Source organism: Siphateles boraxobius, unplaced genomic scaffold, assembly GCF_051911475.1.
Source record: "Siphateles boraxobius isolate OS27281-9 unplaced genomic scaffold, OSU_SipBor_1 63, whole genome shotgun sequence".
NCBI classification, from domain to species: Eukaryota; Metazoa; Chordata; class Actinopteri; order Cypriniformes; family Leuciscidae; genus Siphateles; species Siphateles boraxobius.
In genome coordinates this window covers 132,668-156,167 of record NW_027509190.1, presented here as the reverse complement: position 1 = coordinate 156,167, position 23,500 = coordinate 132,668, and positions in this window count along the sequence as shown.

Genomic DNA, 23,500 nt, shown 5'->3' with positions numbered 1-23,500 from the left:
TTAGAAATTTGTTGCTGTTAAAACAGCAGTTGAGAGCTCAAAGCTCGCGATCACCGCTGCACTCGCGCTGTAGAACACCAGCACTGGGAGAGTCTTCCTGAAGAACACCGACACACTCGCTCGTTGTAGACAACAGCACTCTCAGAGACATCAAACGATCGGCTCCGAAGCGAAAGGCAACTAGTGCGTGCATCCACTTCCGTATTTATACCCGCGCCGCGGGGGCGGAGTGTGTGATGCGAATCACGCACGCCAATTACATTGGCTCGTTCAATAGTACTCGAAGATGATTGGCTCCCTAGCGTGATCCCATTTCAGTCGCGTCGACTACGTCCGACGTTATCGACTGAAAGGGAACCTGTATTACCAGTACTTTTTTAACCATTGCTGCATAGTTAAGGAATTTAATATTACAGAGGCAGTGATGATGTCCAATCCTAGAATCCAGCAAGCAACAGTGGAGGACATTGTGGCAGACACACTTAAGCTCCAGCAAGCTGTCAGAATGTAAGCTCCTTTGGTGCAGTTTTCTGTAAAACAGGGCTGCCAACTCTCACGCATTGAGCGTGAGACACACGCAATTGACCCAATTCTCACGCTCTCACGCCACACCCCCGATTTCTCACGCTTAAGTGTCAACCCGGTAGGTAAAATGCCTGAAAGATGAGTTTATCTATATATCTACCTGTTGAGCCACTCGCGATCGACTAGTTATACCGCAAATTAGTTAAATATCCCGTAATCTAGAGTAAAGATATTGTGCTCCAAACCGCGCGCACGGCAGAGGTAAGCGAGCGAGAGACCTTGCGTGTGCAGACCCCCCCCCCATTTTTTTTTTTTCATGACAGCCACCTACTGTCATGAAGTGTGAAGAGAACCGGTTCTCACGTAATCCCTACATCCGATTTTGTAATCCACTAATCCTAATAAACTCACTATTGCATTTATTTGTTTCCTGCATTTTAACCATTTAGTAAATACAATTACTGGATTTATAGTATATTTATAGTTATCTTACATGATTAATATAATGAAACCATCATATTTTAAATAAATTATATTGACCAGCTGAATCTAACATTTAATTTCAACAAACGTAAAAGTCAAATGAAAAAAATGTATGTGTAATTAATTGTATAAAACTGAAATAGGCTACTTTTCATTTTGCAGCAGAAAGACCAGAGAAAATGTGTGCAGCAGCATGATGAAGATGATGAAACACTCCTACTTTTGGAAAACAAATAAGACTTTTTGATTTTTTTGTTGTTGAAATTTTCATATTTTCTTCCTTAAAGTAAGATCAAATTAATTAAAATTAATGTATATGCCAAATTTTCACTTCTCAATAACTTGTTAACATTTAATATATATATATATGTTAAAAATTATATGTTAATTATTTATTATCTTGAGGTGGAGAATGTCATTAACTAACTGCTGATTATTAAATGATATAAATGTTTTCTAGTTGATTGATTCTCGAGGCACACATGTGTGTGACACATTGATGCATGCGGTGCATACACACAATAGTACAGGTAACACTGAATAAATGCTGATTAAATGTATGCAGTGTTTTTTGTTGTTGTTTTTACGTGGTATTTTGGTCGTTGTTAGGACTAAAACGGTCCTTTGATGTTACCTCCTCACAACATACCAGTTAGGTCATTGAGACGTAGGGCCTATCACTACTCATCACGTTCTTGCTGACGTACCACAATAACGTTGCCACGACGAATACAGGAATCACAAGGTTACGTGCTGGAATGTTATTTGGCACGTCGGTTACAAACAATATGGGCCGGTCCTGTTACGTCTTCACAACGTAACTGTGTTAGCTGGGATATATGATAGCTAGCTAGTAAGTTAGGGTAGTTAGGTAATAAATGTTTTATATCCTTAAGTTTGTGATTAGTTTATTTATTTAATAAACCAACCAATCAATAAATCAATCTACATTCTGAATCTTGCAGGGCTTATAATTTCTGTGGGATGTTATCAATCCTACAGGACAGTATGTGGACAAACCTACAGGACTCAGCAACAGGCGCGTCTTAGACATGGGGATTCGGGGCTTCAGTCCCGGATGTGTTTTTTATAGCCCCGGATCTCAAAAAAATTAATTCATTGATAATTATTTATTTTTTTTAAATAAATTTGTATTTATTTAAAAAAACGAACGGGTCTTTTAATCTATCCTTCGGAATCATGTATTAAAGACGATTAAAATGTGTTCAAGCAGATCAAAGTTACTGTGGTTACAATAATATGCTTGCATTTAGAGTGCGCACCAGAGGAGAGAGAGAGAGAGAGAGAGAGAGAGAGAGAGAGAGCCTGAAAGAGCCATTGGTTAAAACTAAACACTAAAACAACTTTTTAAAGTTAATGATCTGTAAGAATGGAGCTTCATAAATGCTGTTCATTGATTCCAGTAAATTTTTTGACTTTTTGGTTTAAAGTGTTTTAATTCTACAATATATGGTGTAGAAACGTCTGAGTGCTGCCCTCTTCAGGTTGAACGGTGGCTACTGCAGTTGAATTTTTCTATTGGATGTTTGCGGTGGTTCGTGACGCAGCGGTTGTTGGTTGCGGGATGCGCATAAGCGCTGTGTGCCGCACTGTATTGGAGTCTTTCATAATCATATAATACTTTTGCGCAATGAAAGATTATTAATAGCCTTTTTTGTTCTGTTCTGTCCTATCTATCATATGTTGCTGCCTCATTAAACAGCTGTGCAATACATTTAAATAATGTCTTAATTTTATAGTAGACTATATATAATAATTGATCTTTCTGATTTTTATCCTGTTTTCATGTATTTTACAACAATACAAAGAGCAATGTGTAACGTTTTACCAGATTTAGTGCTACACTTATTGTCTCTTTGTTCCCCACTAAATAATGTTTTTCACTAAATGTTCATATTTTATACAATTATTGTTTTTTCTAGACTAAATTTTACTGAGTTAAAACTGCGCTGGTATCCGATCGGTATCGGTCGATACTCAAAATTTTTGGTATTGGATTGGATCGGTTCAGAAAAAATGGTATCGGGACATCCCTAATAATTTCTGGTAGGCTATATCTAAGTTACCCAGGAGCTTTGTTCACATAGGCTTAGCTTGATGAATCGAGTCGTTGAACACAGCAGGAGAGAACGCAACGTTAGCCAGCTAGCTAAAGCTCCAGTGGAAAATTATTAGCTAACGCTACGGAGGCCATAATATTTTTGACTCATGGCTGAAGTTAAGTTTCTCCAGCTCTCCCCAGGTTGGCAAAAATGCATCTCAAAATGCATCAGATTGATGGTTTAAAATATGGAATATTTTAATTTTTCTTACGGGGGAGCGTGCCCCCGAACCCCCCTAGAGGGGTAATATCCTTCTAACCTTTTTCACCCCTGGCCCGCTTTCATGCCTGCTATAGTTCCTTTTCCAGACTTATACAAGCAGACTGTTGGAGTGATGTGTGTGTGTGTGTGTGTGTGTGTGTGTGTGTGTGTGTGTGTGTGTGTGTGTGTGTGTGTGTGTGTGTGTGTGTATAAATAGATATAGATAAATATAGATAGATAAATATCTATATACACAGTATATATATATATATATATATATATATATATATAGTTTTATATTCATTTTTTAAAATATTATTTAATATTCATGTATTATTTATTTGTGCTTCTGTGAATAGCTGTTACAGTTCTACAAATAAAGCATTCTATCTTTTTACATATCATTTAAAATGCTACAAAAAATGCACAGAATGCAGGAAATGAAGTATTTAATGCCCAAAGTTCCCTGGGGGAGGTCCCCCAGACCCTCCATTGATGATATTATTGCTTATAATTATGTGCCTCTGAGTAGAAGTAGTAGTTACCAAAAGCGGGGGTGGGTGGTGCGGACTGGGCTAAGCCCCCAATGTATCAAGACCCTAGCAACGCCCCTGCTCAGCAATATCCTGTTCTGTAGGATTTTCATTCTGTCTTGCAGGATTCCTGCATTAACCCCGCACAGTGAGTGCAGGGTTTGAAAGGGTTTTATTCTAAATATCCCATTATGACATCGGCACGAATGCTATTGAGTCTCGCGCGGTCGTACTTTTTGGTCGTACAAAGTACATTGTGAATGTTTTTCTCTTCAGTCGCTGAAACTCTGACTGAAGTCCTGCAGAAGCGAATGAGAGTAAACGCGTTTACTCCAGACGCGCGCGAAGCAGGTAGGAGTTTCACTGTGAGACAGGGACGTGCACAGGAATTATGAGGGGCAGTTGCTCTGACCTGAAAAAAGGGCTTCCCCTACATTCAGTTGTGCTTCTTGCTCGTATTCAGTTCTGATGGTAGGCTACGGGCAACTACGCATGATTTGTAGTATGATTGCGTAAAGGGAACAGGAATTCCGGTAGGCAACAGAATCGACTGCTAAACCCAGGGCCGATCCTGAACTCCCCCTGGGGCCCTAAGCAAAAGGGGCCCTCTACCTGACCTGTGACGCCGTGAGCTATGTAAACCATTTGCCATTGCCACACAATCACACCTGACACTTCAGTGCTCCCAATACAATCCTCCCTCCTTTAAACAAAACAGTCAAAGAATAAGTACAACAATATAGAACAGAATGAGGTTCAAACAAACAATATTTATTGAATAGAGTATTTTCTATAGAATGTTAACATAACAAGTGAATATTAACGTAAACATAAATAAGAAGAAAATAATAAATTATAACCCTGAGCTTTGGCTTTTGGGATTAACTTTGGTTCTCTCTACAGCCTGGGTATTTTCTGCATCAGTATGATTTTTTTTATTTATTATTATGCATGTTGAAGCAATTCTTGATTTATGGTTATTATTTACTGAGGGATGTGCATCCATATTGACTAGTATGTCCAGCTAATCAACATTTTAAATTCAATATAGCCTATAAATCAATAGTCAATCAATGTCAAATTGTCAATACATTGCTTTCTATCTTGCATAATTAGTGCAGTTGTTTAGAGTTTTTAACTACACTGAGACTAGATAATCAGTTTCTTGTTTTATAAATGTGACTTTGATTGGGAGTGCCATCATTCACGTGCATGTATTGTACAGTATGTCTGGTCTCCACATATTTCTGCTTGAAAAATGCGAGTTTCATTTCGTGCACGCGCATATGAACGCACGATAACACACGCGACGCGGTTATGTTTTCCGAGCTGCAGTAAACAAACACCGTTGCACTTTGTCGTTTATAATAACAAACGTAATACATTTTTTTATTTTACTCTCACTTTTGTCAGGCACAAAGTGATGCAAGAGATGCACTGCCTGCCCAGCTAGGTTAGCAAGACCGAAAAACATCAAACTTTGCTGACATCAAACTTAGAGAGGAGAGAACACAAGTTTACCTGATTGTTGTTCCCGCAATTCACTCTCATGGGTTTTTTCTTCTTCCTCTTTTCGTGACCAGAAGGATAGTTTCGCTTCATTTTGTCATGGATGTTGTACACATTAACTGACACGCTATGACACGAGATGGAGGCGGGGCCTTAAGTAATTTGTGGGGTCTTACGCACCGGTCGCGTGCAGCGCTGCAGCCACGTAAACAGTTTGCCCTTCCCTTACTGACTTTCAAGTTCGGTGCACGAATGGAAGTGAATGAGGCTTTGCGATTTAAAAAAATAAAAATAAAAAATGTCTAGGCCCGGTTGCCCGGGCAACCTGAGCAACCCCCCTGTGCACGTCCCTGCTGTGAGATACTTAATGTTACAGTCATTCTACCGATGTAAACAAACAAAGCAGTTGCAAACGGATATGAAATTTGCATGAAGGAAATAGCGCGCTGTATTCAGTTTTATCTTTTTGCAGTAATGAGAGTGAGTTAACTAACGTTATGACAGTAATGAGGGGAGTTCACCCAAATATTAACCCGTGTGTGTCCGTCTGTCTGTCGCTGTGTGTGTGTGTTTGTTTGTTTGTTTGTTTGTCTGTCTCTCTCTCTCTCTCTCTCGGTGTGTGTTTCTCTCTCTCTCTCTCACTCTCTCTCTCTCGCTCTCTCTCACTCTCTCTCTCTCTCTCTCTCTCTCTCTCTCTCTCTCTCTCTCTGTGTGTGTTTGTCTCGCTCTCTCTCTCTCTCTCTCTCTGTATGTGTGTGTGTGTGTATATATACCTTCTAAGCAGAAGTTATGAGGATAAAAAAAAGAGTCAGGAAATTACATGGTTAATTTGTACATCATTGTAATGTTTAATCATTGTTTAATAAACACATATGGCACCTTTTTCCAAGTCTTCATTTGTCACTCTTTCTTTTTTTTTTTTTTAAATATCGCAATAATGATCGTACCGTGGTCTTTACACCAAGGTATTATCGTATCGTGAGATTTTGTCGTTACATTCCTATTATTTACAAGTCATCACTTTTGCCAATATTTGGAATAGAATTTAAAAAATGTATACTACAAATATTTTTCTATTAATTTAGTGTGCCTTTACATTGCTTCAATGCGTTACTATTTTAGCGTCATATTTCTATCCCGTGCTGCGTGAATCCAGGTCACTTCTGAAACTTTACAGCATGCAATTGGCGTCGGTTCTCTTAGCAGCATGAAAAATAATAGTGTTATTCAATGGATTATATAGGCTGAAGCCTCGAATGCGAGTCAAGACTGCTCCCTTTACAATCACTAATGCTGTCGCTCTGTCATTTCATCACGATCTCACAAAGTGCAATGAAGCTGCCAACAATGCACAATAAATCTCTAAGGATACGTCTACATTAATCCGGATACATTTGAAAACGGCGTTTTCGTATAAAAAACGCTGTCCATCCACATTAACGTTTTCCAAAAGCTTCTCCTCCACACTAGTGTTAGTGATGGGTCGGTCATGAGTGATTTTTTTCACTGTAAACGAATCTTTAATACGACTCAGGAGCACTGAGTTGTCTCAGAGAGTGATTCGTTCATTTTGTGTTGTTGACCACCCATTTGCAACATCCTATAGGTTCTGTACAGGAAATGGAATTCTCACAAAAGCTCAATGAGATGATACAAATGGAAAAATAAATGATAAAGTTATCGCGCAATTCCTCTGGCAGGATAATGCTATTTAGCAAAATATATCAGCATTCACTGAGTTCACCAGGTTGCACTCAGTCACCATATGTTTGGTCTTTGCAGAACTGTGATATGAAAGTAACTTTTTAGCAACAGTGTGAAAGTGAATGGCACATAAGATGCACAATACCGGTATAAACATGAATATATACCGGTACAATATGTGTCACATGACTAAACATGCGTCATCGTTTTCAAATACCTCCGTTTTGACAGTCCACACTACAATGCCAAAATGGCGTTTTCAAATTTATCCACTTTGGAGAGCGTTTTTCAAAAAGCTTAGTTTTCATTTATAAAAACACCGTCTTTTCAAACGAAAACGTATTAGTATGGACAAGGTCTTATGCACGATTACACAAGTTTTCAGCCCTGATTTTAGCCCTGATTTTCACTCGCTAATATTTTATTAACAAAGTTCGGGAGAGGCACGTTCAGATAATTAACCTAATTGTCATGGGAGGAGCTCATCCAGTCAACTCAATTAGCTAACATCAGGAGGTATACAGCAGATTTTACAGCTGTTCTATGACAGCTTTCCAGCATTTGGCCCCCGCCCAATTGCAACATGTCTGAAATCGAACTCTAGCCGTTTGATGACGAATCCTTTCTCTCCCCTGATCCTCTGCCGCAATCTGGCGCCACTAGGATCATCCCTCCTCCTCCAGTCACAGCCGCCGAACCCCCGGTTTCATCGCGTGGACGTCGTTCCGTCCGAACCAAGTTAAGCATTGAACGTTAGCATTTTGTTTTTTTAATTGTTATTTGGATACCGCCATGAAATATGAAACGCTATTTTCTGGACTGAAGACTGAGAGTGATTTTTGCAGATGTGTGTGTTCAATTTGGCTAACCAGTGTGTGAAATATAGTGTGACAGTGTAGATTTCAGTAGCTAGCTATAACGCAAGAACAAGCTGTGACTTATTTATTTGCTCTGTGATTTAAGGGCTGTTTAAATACATATTTTCTCTTGGAAATAAAGGACTTTTTGTTTTTATCAATTAGCTCATCTTCACAGTTCACATATTTTTAGATGTTTAAATAAGCAGAGGCAGAGTAAATTGCATTCAAATGCCACAAATGTTTGAGATGCAATATGTGTTAATTGTGTTATTATAAGTGAGTGGTAAGAGTAGTTCTCTTACGAGAGTATCTCTCGTACTGCGTAATATCTTACGCTATGTGGAAAACCTCTTTTCCACGAGATATTGAAGCCAAAAATTATCCTTAATTTTGAATTAATGTAAAACGCTGTGCAGCAGCATGCAGACATAGGCAAGACGGCTTGCGCGCCTATTGGCTGCCCTGCGGCAACAGCAGCAACCTATCGATCCGGAGTGAGAAGCCACGCCGTCTGAGAAAAAGCACACAGCGGGACGAGCCTTGAGTCTGAAGTCGCTGGCATCGCCGCCTTTAGCCGCCGTACCTGCTACGCTTTCCGGCATTATATCCTTTTCTGCAAGTGTGTGTGTTCGCTGCTGTGACACACATTTTTTCACTGTCTCTCTCCCTCTCCTAAAAGAGCTGCGTCTTTTTCAAGATGCATAGATCCTGCGGCTCGTGCCGAGCCACACTCAGTGAAGAGGATCGCCATGTCATCTGCGTTTCCTGCCTGGGTGAGGATCATGCGGCTCTCGCTCTCGTCCACGGCGGATGCCCTCACTGTGAGCTACTGCCGATGGTGACTCTGAGGACTTGCCTGGCATCATTCTCAGAGCCTGCACTTCAGCCAGCTTTAGCGCCGCGCCATAAAAACGCCGTGCCAGCGCGGCCCCGAGCATCAAAACCGCTGCGCGGCTAGCTTTCTTTACGTTACAAGAAAGCTATCCCGCCCCCCGTGGACATGCGTCACCGGCGAAATGAGGAAAGAGTGTGTTTTGGTCACAATCCAGTGGCCATTCTCCATTTCTCAAACATTTCTCAGCTCCTCTTAGTTCGAGCGGCTGAAAAAGTTCAATATCAATACAAACTGTGATGACGCTCTCTTATCTGCTCGAGCTATTTTAAGCTTTTGTCGTTTCCCCCTGCGGCTCAGAGGCAAAACCCAAAGCCTTTGCACGGGAGACCCGTGATCGATCCCAGGTCTCGCAGCAGATAAAATTTAGTCTCGCCGCGGCCAGACTTGCACCGAAAAGGGAGCAGTCACCCAAACCGAACACAGCCCAGTGTTCATTTCTACACACAAACACAGCCGGTAAAACGAAACCAACCCACATACAGTCAGCTAAGACCCACGGTGTTTAAGTCTCGCCGCGGCCAGACTCCACCGAAACTTCTCGCTCGTTCAGTTCCAAACAATGTGACTGTTCCAGTGTATTTCGTGGTAAACAAGCCGGCACCACAGCCCGCTTGCCTGCACACAAATGCCATTTTACCGCGACCCAGATAATTCCCAAAAGAGTGTATTTTCTGGTATTCCGGTCACGGCCGATGGAGTTATGAGTGTTGTAAGAATGCCCACGTCTCAGTGCCCATTCCCACACACAGACACAGCCCGCCACAGTTCAGGGCTAGCACAAATAAAATCGACTCATGTCGATTGTGCAAAAATGTAGTGAATGTGCCCACGACACAGTGCCAACAAACACTACACGATGCGTGTCCCTCGTTTTCTGTAAAAACGAAACACACACGACGCACATTCGGTCAGCACAAGCCGACGGTGTTCTCAGTGCAGTGAATGTGCCCGCCGTCCCGCGCCCACATTCCTTCACAGACACGCTCAACCCCACAGGGTTTGTCCCGCTCGCTCTCTCTCCACAACCTGTCACAGAGAATTCGAGCGCGACCAGGCTGCCCGCCGTGATCGGCGCGCCTCCCGCCTCACACACTATAAACACAGTGTTTATGTCTCAGCACACCGAAGCTCTGCAGCTGCCGCTATGCCGCGGCCAGAGCCCGGATTTCATTCTACCCCTAGCTATTCACGCAGATGCGTGGGCAAAGCTTCCCGGGGTATCAGAATGGGTGTTGAACACTATAAAAAGAGGCTATTCGCTACAGTTTGCTCGACGTCCCTGCCGTTACACGGCGCGAGTCGAAACCACGGTAAACAACGAAGTATCTCATCTACTTCGAGCCGAAATAGCAAAACTGCTGAGCAAAGGGGCCATAGAACCTTTATCTCAGGCTCAGAGCGAAGGGGGGCTTATACAGCAGATATTTTCTGGTACCGAAAAAAGACGGGGGTCTCAGACCCATTCTAGATCTGCGACAGCTGAACAGAGTGCTTATGAAGCGCCAGTTCAGAATGCTGACAACCAGGAAAATCCTCGCGCAAGTGCGCCAGGGAGACTGGTTTATGTCAATAGATCTGAAAAATGCCTATTTCCAAATACAAATAGCGTCACGTCACAGGCGATTCTTGAGATTCGCCTTCGAGGGCCAGGCATATCAATACACAGTCCTACCGTTCGGCATATCCCTAGCACCCCGTACATTTACGAAGTGCATGGATGCGGCACTCGCACCCCTGAGACTTCAGGGCATGCGAGTTTTGAACTACTTGGATGATTGGCTGATTCTAGTTTGATCACATTCAGAGCTCATAGAACACAGAACCACATTACTCGAGCATCTCGAGAATCTGGGTCTCACAGTCAATTTGGTGAAGAGTTCGCTGTTTCCTAGCCAGAAAATCTATTTTCTGGGAACAGTGCGGGACTCGCTGTCTATGACAGCACATCTGTCGCCAGAGTGAGAACTGGACATTCAGCGCACTGCGAAATCCTTTCGCCGTGGCTCTATAGTCCTGCTCAAAAGGTTTCAGAAAATGCTGGGCCTCATGGCCTCGGCATCTTCAGTACTCCAGATGGGCCTGCTACGCATACGCCCACTGCTGTTATGGCTGAAAGTGCGAGTTCCACCCCGGGCATGGACCTCTGGTCTGTTTCACCTCAGGGTGGACATGAAATGCGTTTCGGCTCTGGAACCTTGGAAAATAGCCGACTGGTATCAGTCAGGCGTGTGTCTGGGGACTCCCTCGAGTGTGACGGTGGTGTCCACGGACGCCTCCACCTCGGGATGGGAAGCTCGAGGGCAGACCGTTCTTCGGCCAGTGGTCAGAACGGGAAAAACTCCTACGCATAAACTGTCTAGAAATGCTGGCAGTCGACAACGCGCTATGGCGTTTTTGTCCCCAGATAAAAGGCCGCCATGTCTTAGTCCGGTCGGACAACATGTCAGTGGTGGCATACAAAAATCACCAGGGTGGCGTCAGGTCCCGAAACCTTTACAGGCTGACGGAACGCCTCCTGGTCTGGGCTCAGCACAACCTGCTTTCACTGAAAGCAGCGCATGTGCCTGGTCGCCTGAATCTGGGACCATCTGTCCAGAAACAATGTCCCAGCAGGGGAATGGTCGCTGCACCTGTAGACGATCCAACTGCTGAGGGAGACATTCGGAAGAGCGCAGGTGGACCTGTTCGCGTCTCAAGAAAGCGCTCACTGTCCGAACATTTTCTGCAAGAGCAGGGATGCGCTGGCCCATGTGTGGCCCCGCTGCCCCCTCTATGCTTTTCCCCCGTCTCGCTCCAGCCTCAAGTGCTGGAACGAATCAGGGAAAACGGATGCCCAGTGCTACTCGTGGCTCCGCTCTGGACAAACCAGAATTGGTTCCCAGTCCTAATGCGGCGGACCAGCACTGCCCGATACCGGTGAGGAGAGACCTCCTCTCTCAGGCAAAGGGCTCGATTTGGCATCCTCGTCCGTAATTATGGTCCCTACATGCATGGGCCATCAACGGGTACCCGCTAACCTCCCAGGGGGAGTGTTAAATACAATCACGCAGGCTAGAGCCCCGTCTACTAGACGGCTCTATTCCTCAAAGTGGTCAGAGTTCTCTGCCTGGTGTCAAGCTCAGGGCTTTTCACCCGCAGAATGTGGAGTTACGGAAGTGCTCTCCTTCCTTCAGGAGCTGCTGGATAAGGGCAGAACCCCATCCACGCTCAAAGTATACGTGGCGGCCATAGCGGCGTTTGCAAAACCGACGTCTGGCCAGTCACTGGGGAAAAACGACCTGGTCGTGCGATTCCTCAGGGGAGCTCGGAGGCTGAATCCTCCCAGACCCCCCTTAGTCCCTGTGACGGACCTTTCTACGGTTTTGGAAGCCATGAAAGGTGCCCCATTCGAGCCAATCCATTTGTCAGACATGAAACATCCTTCTCTCAAAACGGTATTCCTTATGGCTCTCGCTTCAGTGAAGCGCGTAGGGGACTTGCAAGCGCTTTCGGTAAGCGCGTCATGCATGGAGTTTGAGCCTAATGGCTCAAAAGTCATACTCAAAACAATGCACGGGTACGTGCCCACATCCCTCAACACACCGTTCAGGGCCCAGGTTATTTCCCTGTGCGCCCTCCCGGTTCGTGATGAGGAGAAGGATGCGAGTCTCCTCTGCCCTGTCAGGGCACTGAGAGCTTATGTGTCCCGCTCGTCGGTCTTCAGACAGACTGAGCAGCTCTTCGTTTTGTTTGGCGGACGCTCCAAGGGACTGGCCGCATCAAAACAGAGCCTATCCAGATGGATAGTCGACGCCATAGCACTGGCTTACACTTCTAAGGGCCTGCAGTGTCCTTTGGGTGTCAGAGCGCACTCCATGATAGGCGTGGCCTCATCGTGGGCGTGGTATAGTGGGGTTACCGATATCTGTACGGCCACGGGCTGGGCCTCGCCGTCTACATTTATAAGGTTTTACAACCTAGAGGTTCCCGCCTTACAAGCCAAGCTTCTGTCGGTATAGAATTCAGTGCTATCTGCCCCGCTGTGCCGGCCCAGATGCTGAGTTTCGCTTGTGCATCGCTCACTGAGCGATAAAACAGCTCCATGGGTGTTGAATAACCCGTACTATTACCCAGTTCAGGCTGAACACGTTCACCCTGTATGCGTGTAACACTGTTAACATAACTAGCTCCTGTAGGATGCTATTTCATGGGGAATGATGCTTGCAGCCTCTCTTCTCAGACTCTCTGTGAGTCTATGGTGATTATGCACTATATGAGCCCCGGGCTACTGCCCTTGGGACTTTGGTGTCGGATCCCAGTACGCACTGCGTTTTGCATTGTGTTCCCCATAGCGTAAGATATTACGCAGTACGTGGGATACTCTCGTAAGAGAACGTACTTGGTTACTAACGTAACCTCGGTTCTCTCTAGAGAGGGAACGAGTACTGCGTATCTTGCTGTGCATACACAGCTCTGGTTCGCTTCGGCGATGAAAACCAGTTGTACCAGCCTAATCGAGCTATGTTTATAGGGCGTGACCACGCCCTTTCTGGCGGGACGTGATGAAATGGGCGTGAAATGCCCCCATTGGATATGTGTCACGCAGAGCCTCTCTCGATAGGCTGCTGCTGTTGCCGCAGGGCAGCCAATAGGCGCGAAAGCCGTCTTGCCTATATCTGCATGCTGCTGCACAGCGTTTTAAATTAATTCAAAATTAAGGATAATTTTTGGCTTCAATATCTCGTGGAAAAGAGGTTTTCCCCATAGCGTAAGATATTACGCAGTACTCGTTCCCTCTCTAGAGAGAACCGAGGTTACGTTAGTAACCGAGTACGTTATAAAAATAGTTTAGTTATGTAAAAATAAACCTTTGTAGATCCTATATTTAGGCACATTGCTGACACCTTTCTTTTTGACATTTTAATGGAGTCAAAGCTGTTATTTAAGGGGTTCCAGAGCCCCACGAACACCTGTATTTTGCACACTGATTCTAACCCAATTTGACAATGATCCTGCTTTATGTTTGTAGTTATAGCTATTACTTCAAAGTGAATTGACTAACTGATTGATTGAGTGATTGAATTACATTTCCCCCAGGGTTAGGGTTAAGAGAATAGTTATGAAGAGAAGCAGAGATATTCAGAGCTTCTTCAAAAAAGAAAAGAGTCAGAGGCAGCCACAGCTTCTACAGCAGCAGTGAAACGGCTCAGTATAGGTACAGCAGTATTGATGAAGAGCAGTCAGCTCCTCCTACACAGGTTGGTAGGCTAAGTCATGCTTGGATAGTTTGAATTTACCATGTAGGCTCACATTCAAGTTGTTTGTCACTCCAGTTATACAATTACAACTGTCTGAAACATCACTACACAAGAACAATAGTTAAAACAGTTGTAAAAGACAGAAGAACAATAATAAAATGTGCATAATACATAAATACACACACACACACACACACACAAACACACGTTTGAAGAGACAAGGACTTTAATCCACAACAAGGAAATAGCTCTTAGAATATGTGTACCCTATCCTGAACATAATTACTGATTAAAAATAGACGTTAAAATAACCAGAGATACTTGAGGACTATGATAGGTGGAAATGGAATAAAAAAATGACTTTTTAATTTGGTTGGTTGTTTTCTTTACACTATAATTATCGCTCTTCCGATGTTGTGAGCTGCAGGCTCCCGTCGGATGCAGCGCGACCCCTCCCGGTCGAGCGAAGTAATAACCAAACACCTAAAGCCTTGTTTATACCCGACGCGTCCGCTAGAGCGCGAAGGTGCGCGCGGCAAAAATGACGTCATTGCGGTGTGGGCGGTCGTGTGCGTTTGGGTGCGCAAGACCCCATTTCGCCTGGCGGTGTGCACGGCACTTTTTGTAAAATCTCGCTCGGCGCCGCATCCGAAGATGAACGACTTTGAGCCGAATCTGGCCGAACTGGTACGTCTGTACCAGCATGTTTATGATCCTTCTATACACAGAGACATTTGCATTTTGTGAATAGGAACACATTTGCATTAAGCACCCAGTTTGCACTTGTCTAAAGTAACTGCTTACATTTACAAAATAAGCCTACAATAGCAGAAGTAAGCCCTGCTGATGAAATTAAGGTTTAAACACTCTTCAATAAGGCTTCAGTTGTTTAACTAGTTTACATGCAGTGAAAGTACAATAAACCTACTGCATTTATTACTCTTTTTATATGAATTTCAGCAATTAATAACCGGCAAGCTACTTCTTCACTGCTGATTCCTGGTGGTTTAGAGGAGAATTACTCCAAGTCGCCCCCTGTCGTTTCACAGAATAGCACAACGGCGAGCGCGTCAAGTATAAACGCCTCGTCTGTTTGGAGAGGTGCGCACGCAGTCAGCCGAGACTCGCGCTCGTGCGGACGCGTCGAGTATAAACAAGGCTTTACCGATCTTGCATACCTGACGCGTCATTTTTGCCGCGCGCATCTTCGCGCTCGTGCGGACGCGTCGAGTATAAACAAGGCTTTACCGATCTTGCATACCTGACGCGTCATTTTTGCCGCGCGCATCTTCGCGCTCGTGCGGACGCGTCGAGTATAAACAAGGCTTTACTCCGTGTCAGCGCGCGCTCTGATCGGTAAAGTGGCACAGACCTCTCTCGAATCATCTCCTGCAGCAGTCTCCGGCCAAGCATCACTTAACTCCGCCTCCGTTTCCCTCGTAAGCTGATATTAGTATTTAAACATTCTGAATTACAAACATTACATTACAAACAAGACATGTTTGTAAAAATAATTTAAATAACACGGTTTTGGCGGTTATAGAGCTCTAATGACGGTGTTTAACTATAACCGTCGGTCTCACGGTTATATAATAACTGTCACACCCCTATATGTAAGTGTGAACTCGTGAAATGATGTTTTATTAACAAAGTTCGGGAGAAGCACTTTCAGATAATTAACCTAGTAATTGTCATGGGAGTCATCCAGGCAACTCAATTAACATAAGGAGGTATACATACAGTAGCTTTTACCGCTGTTATATGACAGTTTTCCAGCGTCCATCCACCACCCCATCTCCTCACTTAGTTGTCCTATCCCAAACCTGGGATTACTCTGGGTTCGGGCCAAAATCTGTTATCCAAATACAATGTGTTATTACAGTATCAACTGAGGGTGCTCTTGCTTGTGTCGAGCGTCGGCCAATAGTGAGCCTATGTGTGACGTAGATCTACGCAATCACACTACGTTGACTGACTAGAGGCCCACAGCGATATAAATATATAGATATGCCTGTTCTGGTAAATTCTTACTGAAGTCCTTAAGTGAGTTTGCTGCCTTTGCTGTGAGGGAGATGCTCACAGAAGCTGCTGCACACCAAGACCTGCAGGTAGAAAAAAATAAGAAAAGCCTTAAATATAAATATGGTAAGCCTTACCAGTAATGTGATAATTATTTTTAAGGTTCTCGACATTTTTTAAATAAATACTGTAATAATAATAATAGTAGTTCAAAGTATGAATAGTTTTTAGTCAAATGACATAAAAAGACCGGGCCCCTCGACACTCTTAAAACTTTTCTCCCTCAAACAGCAAGCTAACGTTACTTATGCAGGCTACACACAGCAATATAAACAACATCTCTTCACGTCGTTCTAGTAAAATAATAACAATAATAAGTAAACAAACCTCAAAATCACTTTGCTGAGAATGATACACCAGCAGCCGAGGAGTTGAAGATATCCTCTGGTAGTGCGCGCGATATTAAAAAATGCGCGTGCGGCGTGTCATCCGGGTGAGTTCGTCAGGTGAAAGGTCATCATGTGGGTCATTTTATTTACGGCTAAATTATTATTCATTAATTTTACTAATAGTTAGATTGGGCAGGCATCCACAAAAGGGCCTTTAATTACAAAAAAAGGATAGGAAATTTTGCCTTGACAAAAGGGCTCTTTGGGCACCAAGGGGCAAAGGGCCAGGTGCTCAAGCAGTGATACACAGCATGTCTTGCTCTCCTGATGCAGGTCTCTCTGTACTCTTGTCTGTAACTGGACGTATTCTCCGTCTGAAGGCTGGGACGACACCTTCTGGAGCGCCATCGGCTTGGAGGACCTGATGGAAAACTGCTATTGTAAAATCGGTGGGAGAGAGTAAAGCTCAGGTGTCTGTGTGTGTTCAGCCGGTCGTGTTGACTGATAGTGTGTGTGTGTGTGTGTGTGTGTGTGTGTGTGTGTGTGTGTGTGTGTGTGTGTGTGTGTGTGTGTGTGTGTGTGTGTGTGTGTGTGTGTGTGTGTGTGTGTGTGTGCAGGTGAGCAGACTTGTATTCCTGGGACTCCTGTAGGACGAGGACTGACCGCAGAGGCGGCTGCAGATCTGGGCCTGAGACCGGGAACGGCTGTGGCCGCTTCACTCATAGACGCACACGCAGGAGGGTTAGGTATGATACGCCACACCAGCTGAGTGCTAATGCAGCGCTCACTCATCCACGTCTCTTTGAAATGAAGAGAAAACTGTGTCATGGCCTCGTTTACACTGCAGGTCTTGATGCCCAATTCTGATTTGTTGCCTATATCCAATTTATTTGACTGTCCGTTTACACGTCTTTTTCAATTGTGACCCATTTCCGATTTGACATACTATCTGAAACATCGCGCATGCTTAAAGTTGGTTCTTGCACAGATGGACGAATGCGAAATATGCTTGATGCTAGCTCTGCGATATATGCAAAGTTCGCCAAACATCAGCATGACTGTGAGGCGGAGGACGACGAAAAGGGCCATCATTGCAGCAGCGCATGTGCTTCAGTTATTGTGTGCGAGAGATCTCGGGACTGCTGGGAACATACAACACGATCTCATGAAAGTGCGTAACTAATTTTATTTCTCGCGCCATTTATACGTCAAAAATAGTTTTGCGTGCATAATACGCACTGTAAACCCCTTGGGTAGGATTAGGGGTGTGGAGTGTGTGCGTATTACACACCATAAAGAACATATTTTTGAAATTACCATTGTTTGGAAGCGCTATATAAATGCCTCATTCATTTATATCATATGCACTCAAAAACTATTTTTGGTGTAAATGGCACGAGAAATAAAATTAGTGGTATAGATATGCACTTTCATGAGATTGTGGCGGGCTTTAACGAGAAGCAGTGGGTCCGAAATGTTAGGATGAGCTAGCCAACTTTTGATATGTTATGTGATATGTCACATTCCTCTCCTATGACGACACCATCCGTCCCTTCGCAGATGCATGTCGGGGTTGTCTCTCGTCATTAAACCGCGGAGACGTAATGCCTCAGAAAATCCTGCCTTTTACATGACAGTCGCATTGGCACATATATGATTTATATCTGATTTATTTCCACATATGAACGAGGCCTGAAACAGATCTCGAAATATCCGAATGCATGCGTTTTTTCCCTGTTTACACAGTCATATAACACATCCGATCTGTGTCACATATGAGCAAAAAATCTGAATTTGGTCTCATTTCACTGACAGTGTAACCAAGGCCATAATGAATGCATTTACACTGCGTTAAATACGGTGTCACTCCACTTCTGTTTGAGTGTGTGACCTTCGACAACCCGCTTCACTCCTAAATAGATCAGGTCTTTATATTTTTATCACTACAACACATATTGTTATTTTGATTAAACAATCATCATGTGTTCTAAAATAGAAGCAAAGAGACTATACATGTAATATAGGTCTACATTTATGTAATTTTAATGCTCTGGCCTTTGCAGATATTTAAAATATGGCCATCTTTAAGCATGACTCTTTGGATTTATATGAAATGGTAACACTTTACAATAAGATTACATTTTTTAGCATTAACTTAGGTTAATAAATGTTGTATAAGTATTATTCATTGTTAGTTTGTTAATTTCAACATTTACTAATACATTTTAAATTGAGTTTTAATTTTTATTTTATCTGTTATTACCTTAGTTAATGTACTATGAACTAATATGAATGATCAAGGTACAATTGTATTGCTCAAATATTAATACATGCAGTAAAACATATATTGCATAATGCATATAGTTCATGAAAGCTAGCTAATACATCCTTGTTAACAAATGGGACTTCAAAAGTGTTACCTATGAAATTTATATAGGCTATGTTTCTAGGTAATAGCTAAAGAAACACATATCTGCAATATTTTAATGTCTAAATTTATTTCTGTATAGTTAGTTATGTAGAACTTCTCATTTTAATATATTCATATTTATATATTTATTTAATTTAGCACATTTCAGTTCAGCACTGTTTTACTGGAGTGTTATGTTTGTTTTTAATCCAGTATCCATTTAAAAAAATATTGGTTGAATAATCGGTTATCGGCATGTACGGTCAAACCTAAATATCTGTATCTGTAAAATCCACTATCGGTCGACCTCTACTGTAAACAACAAGAACAAGCAGGAACACTTTAATTTCCTCATAATATCCACTGCAGCATCAGCTTTTTTCTCTCTGTGTCTGAAATGCTTCGATCAAGGATTCAGTCTCTCGAAACCCCGCCTCTCTGAGAGCTGCTCTGCTCTGATTGGTCAGATGGCCCAGTCTGCTGTGATTGGTCTGAAACCAAACCCTCATTATCATATCTGAATCTCAGCTCTTGATATACACTGGGATGCGAACATTAACAATACAGTGGGTTTTACCATATCAGGAAGTGAGACTGGAATTACAGGTTGACTCATTTCAGTTCAGAATCGCTTTCTTTTTGGAGACAAAAAATCTATTTATCGGAACTTTGATCATTGAAACGATACTCGGTTACTAACGTTACCTCGGTTCTCTCTAGAAGAGGGAACGAGTATTGCGTAAGCTAAGCTAAAGTCATCTTTGCTCGAGATATTGAAGCCAAAAATCATCCTTAATATTGTATTTATTGTCAACGCAGTACAGTAGCCAGCAGACTTAGAGCAGGCCATCTTGTGTGCTCATTGGCTGCCCTGCGGCAACTGCTGCAGCCTACCACTGAACCTCGCGTGTGACGTCACGTCCAATGAGGGCGCTTCGCGCCCTAACGTGTCATAGCCCGCCAAAATGGGGGTGGCTTAGCGTATAAAAGCCAGGCTCGTTGGCTGTGTCCTGGTTTCAGCAGCTGAAGCGAAAAACGCTCGTGGCGCCTGCACAGTCAGGTTACGCAATACTCGTTCCCTCTTCTAGAGAGAACCGAGGTTACGTTAGTAACCAAGTATCGTTCTCTTACGAGAGGTTCTCTCGTATTGCGTAAGCTAGCTTACACTACGGGAACCCATTGTCAAGGCCGTGCGCCCAGCCTCCACTTCATGAGTCCCAGGGATTCCCGGGGAACATAGATAAGTGGGAAACAGGTGGCCAGCAATGCGGGCCAGCACATGTTATAAGCACATACAGGGTATACAGAGCGGCGTCGCCGGTCCATATAACTATTCACTATATAGTGCAGCTCAACCAGGAAGGCGAACGTCGCGTGAGAGAAGTCTGCGCATGATCATCTGGGCAGGACAAACACACTGCTCACACTGACAGAAGTTTAGCCTGCAAGGCGGGAACTTCCAGGTTATAAAACCTAACAAATGTGGAGGGAGAGGCCCAGCCTGCCGCCTCACAAATGTCATGAATGGAAATTCCGCTGGACCAAGCCCACGACGAGGCCACGCCTCTGGTGGAATGCGCCCTGATGCCCAAGGGGCATTGCAGACCTTTAGACTTATAAGCAGATGTGATAGCTTCCACTATCCATCTGGACAGGCTCTGTTTAGCGGCGGCGAGACCCCTGGTGCGCCCACCGAACGAGACAAAGAGCTGTTCCGAACGCCTGAAAGAGGCGGAGCGCGTAATGTAAACCCTCAGTGCCCTGACGGGGCAGAGGAGATCCACATCACCCTCACTATCGGATGCTGGCAGAGCCGAAAGAGAAATGACCTGCGCTCTGAAGGCGGTGCCCAACACTTTAAGGACATAACCATGTCTTGGCTTGAGGATGACTTTAGAGTCATTTGGCCTGAACTCAAGACACGCTGCGCTAACAGATAGCGCGTGTAAATCCCCCACACGTTTAACTGATGACAGAGCTGTCAGAAAAACGGGTTTGAGCGAGAGGTACTTTAGGTCCACGGAGTTTAATGGTTCTAAGGGGAAAGCTTTCAGGGCCTCTAGGACCAGTGAAAGATCCCACATGGGAACCGACGAGGGTCGCGGGGGATTCATCCGTCTAGCTCCTATAAGGAAGCGAATGACGAGCTCGTTCCTTCCTATTGACTGGCCACGCGTCGACTCAGTGAACGCTGCGACGGCCGCCACATAGACTTTAAGCGTGGGTGGGGACCTGCCCTTATCCAACTTCTCTTGAAGGAAGCTAAGCAACCCCGTGACCCCACACATTCGTGGGTCTAGATCTCTATCAGCACACCATTTGGAGAACACGACCATTTAGACGCGTAAAGTCGCCTCGTAGAGGGAGCTCTGGCTTGCGTAATCGTGTTCATCACTCCTTCTGGCAGTACAACGGGTATCCGTTGATTAACCATACGTGCAGAGACCAGCGCTCTGGATGGGGATGCCAGATTGAGCCGCGGGCTTGAGAGAGGAGATCTCTCCTCACCGGAATCGGCCAAGGGGCTGTTTGGGGCAGCCGCATAAGCTCCGGGAACCAGGTTTGATTCTGGGCTATAAGGAGCACCGAGTGGCGCGTTTCCCTGATTCTCTTGATTACCTGTGGTAACAGAGAGACCGGAGGGAAAGCATAAAGTGGGAGGCTGGGCCAGATTTAGGCCAACGCATCCTCGTTCTTTGAAAAGAACAGCGGGCAATGAGTGTTGTCTTTTGACCCAAACAGGTCGACTTTCGCTTTGTCGAAGAGGCGCCACAGTAACTGGACTGTTTGGGGATGCAGGGACCATTCCGCTTGGGGAACGTAGTTCCTGGACAGTTTGTCTGGATCGTCGTTCAAGTGGCTTGGCACATGCGTGGCTCTCAGCGAGCGCAGGCGGCCCTGAGACCATATAAGAAGGCGTTCCGTCAGATGGCAGTGGTTTCTGGATCTGACGCCGCCCTGACGGTTTATGTAGGACACCACAGACATGTTGTCCGAGCGGACCAGTACATGGTGGTCCTGTATGAACTATCACTTGGGTGTTCAGCCAGCGTTTTAGCGGGCGGATGCGCAGGAGGCCCAGCTGAAGCACAGCCGCAGCTGATGCCATACAGCCTAGCATCTTCTGGAATGTCTTCAGAGGTGTAATGCTGCCCTCCTGGAAAGACGCGGCTAGCTGTCGAACACGGCGGGTGTGCTGTGTCGATAAGCGGGCCGTCATAGCCACAGAGTCCAGTTCTATTCCTAGGAAGGAAACCTGACTGACTAGTGGGCAGTAATGACCTCTTGGTCCAGTTGACCATGAGACCCAAGCTTTCCAGATGGCTGAGAAGCACAGCTCTGTGAGATAACAGTTCTATCTCTGACTGACTCCGCGATGCGGAGAGCTTCGCTGAAGATGATGAAATCAGTGACGCAGCAAACGAGCCTGGCTTTTATACGCTAAGCCACCCCCATTTTGGCGGGCTATGACGCATAAGGGCGCAAAGCGCCCTCATTGGACGTGACGTCACGCGCGAGGCTCAGTGGTAGGCTGCAGCAGTTGCCGCAGGGCAGCCAATGAGCACGCAAGATGGCCTGCTCTAAGTCTGCTGGCTGCTGCACTACGTTGACAATAAATACAAAATTAAGGATAATTTTTGGCTTCAATATCTCGAGCAAAGATGACTTTCCCCGTAGCGTAAGCTAGCTTACGCAATACGAGAGAACCTCTTGTAAGAGAACTGCAGATCTTTCACATTCGCAAACATATTTATTACACACTACATTAAAGGAAATACACTAAAAAGCATAATTGGGGCTTTTTAAATCCTGTTGACACAGGAGGAGCATTGCAGTGTTTGTGTGCTCCTAATATGGCCCTGATGTTTAGTCAGCCTCTTCTTGGTTTCATCACAGTGTTCCTGTAATAACTGTCCTGACCTGCTTAATCTAAACCTTCAGATGATATATAGCAATAAATAAACAGGCAAAACATGTAAACTAGTGCAAGATTTTACAGGCAAAACCAGGGTTTTTTCATCCACTTGTCAGTTTTGAGCTCTAACTGCTTCCATAGCTTGTCTTCTTTCAAACTAGTGGAAAGAAAACAAGAGCTTATTTTATTTCACTTTATCTATTAGTGTCTGTAAATTTTAATCCTTAAAGACGGTGAACTTGAGTCCGAAATCTCCAATTCAGCAGCTTCACACACGCCAAAATTTTTGTTTATATGAAATCTATATCTATATGAAAGTTTGTTCATATATCATTCACCACATTTATGCAACATTTTTATACAACTGCTAAAAACATGATGAAAATGTATTTGTTTCTGTCTGTTGACAGTATTTTCTGATTTATAGAGTGATAAAAAGAAAAATCCAAAATCCCTGCTGGAAAAAAACAGTAATATGTCAACAAAATCAAATAAAAATGATGAATCTGGTTTCTGGACAGGAAATATATGCAAATGAGTGCATATTTAATTAGATAGTGACTCATTTGCATATTGCAATGCAAAAACAATTGTGTTACTGTACTGTGATTAATTAGCTGGGTAATTATCGTAAGATCTGTGAGTTTAAATTTATGTAGCAGTGTCAGTTATATTTTCTGTAATTTTATTGTCTTG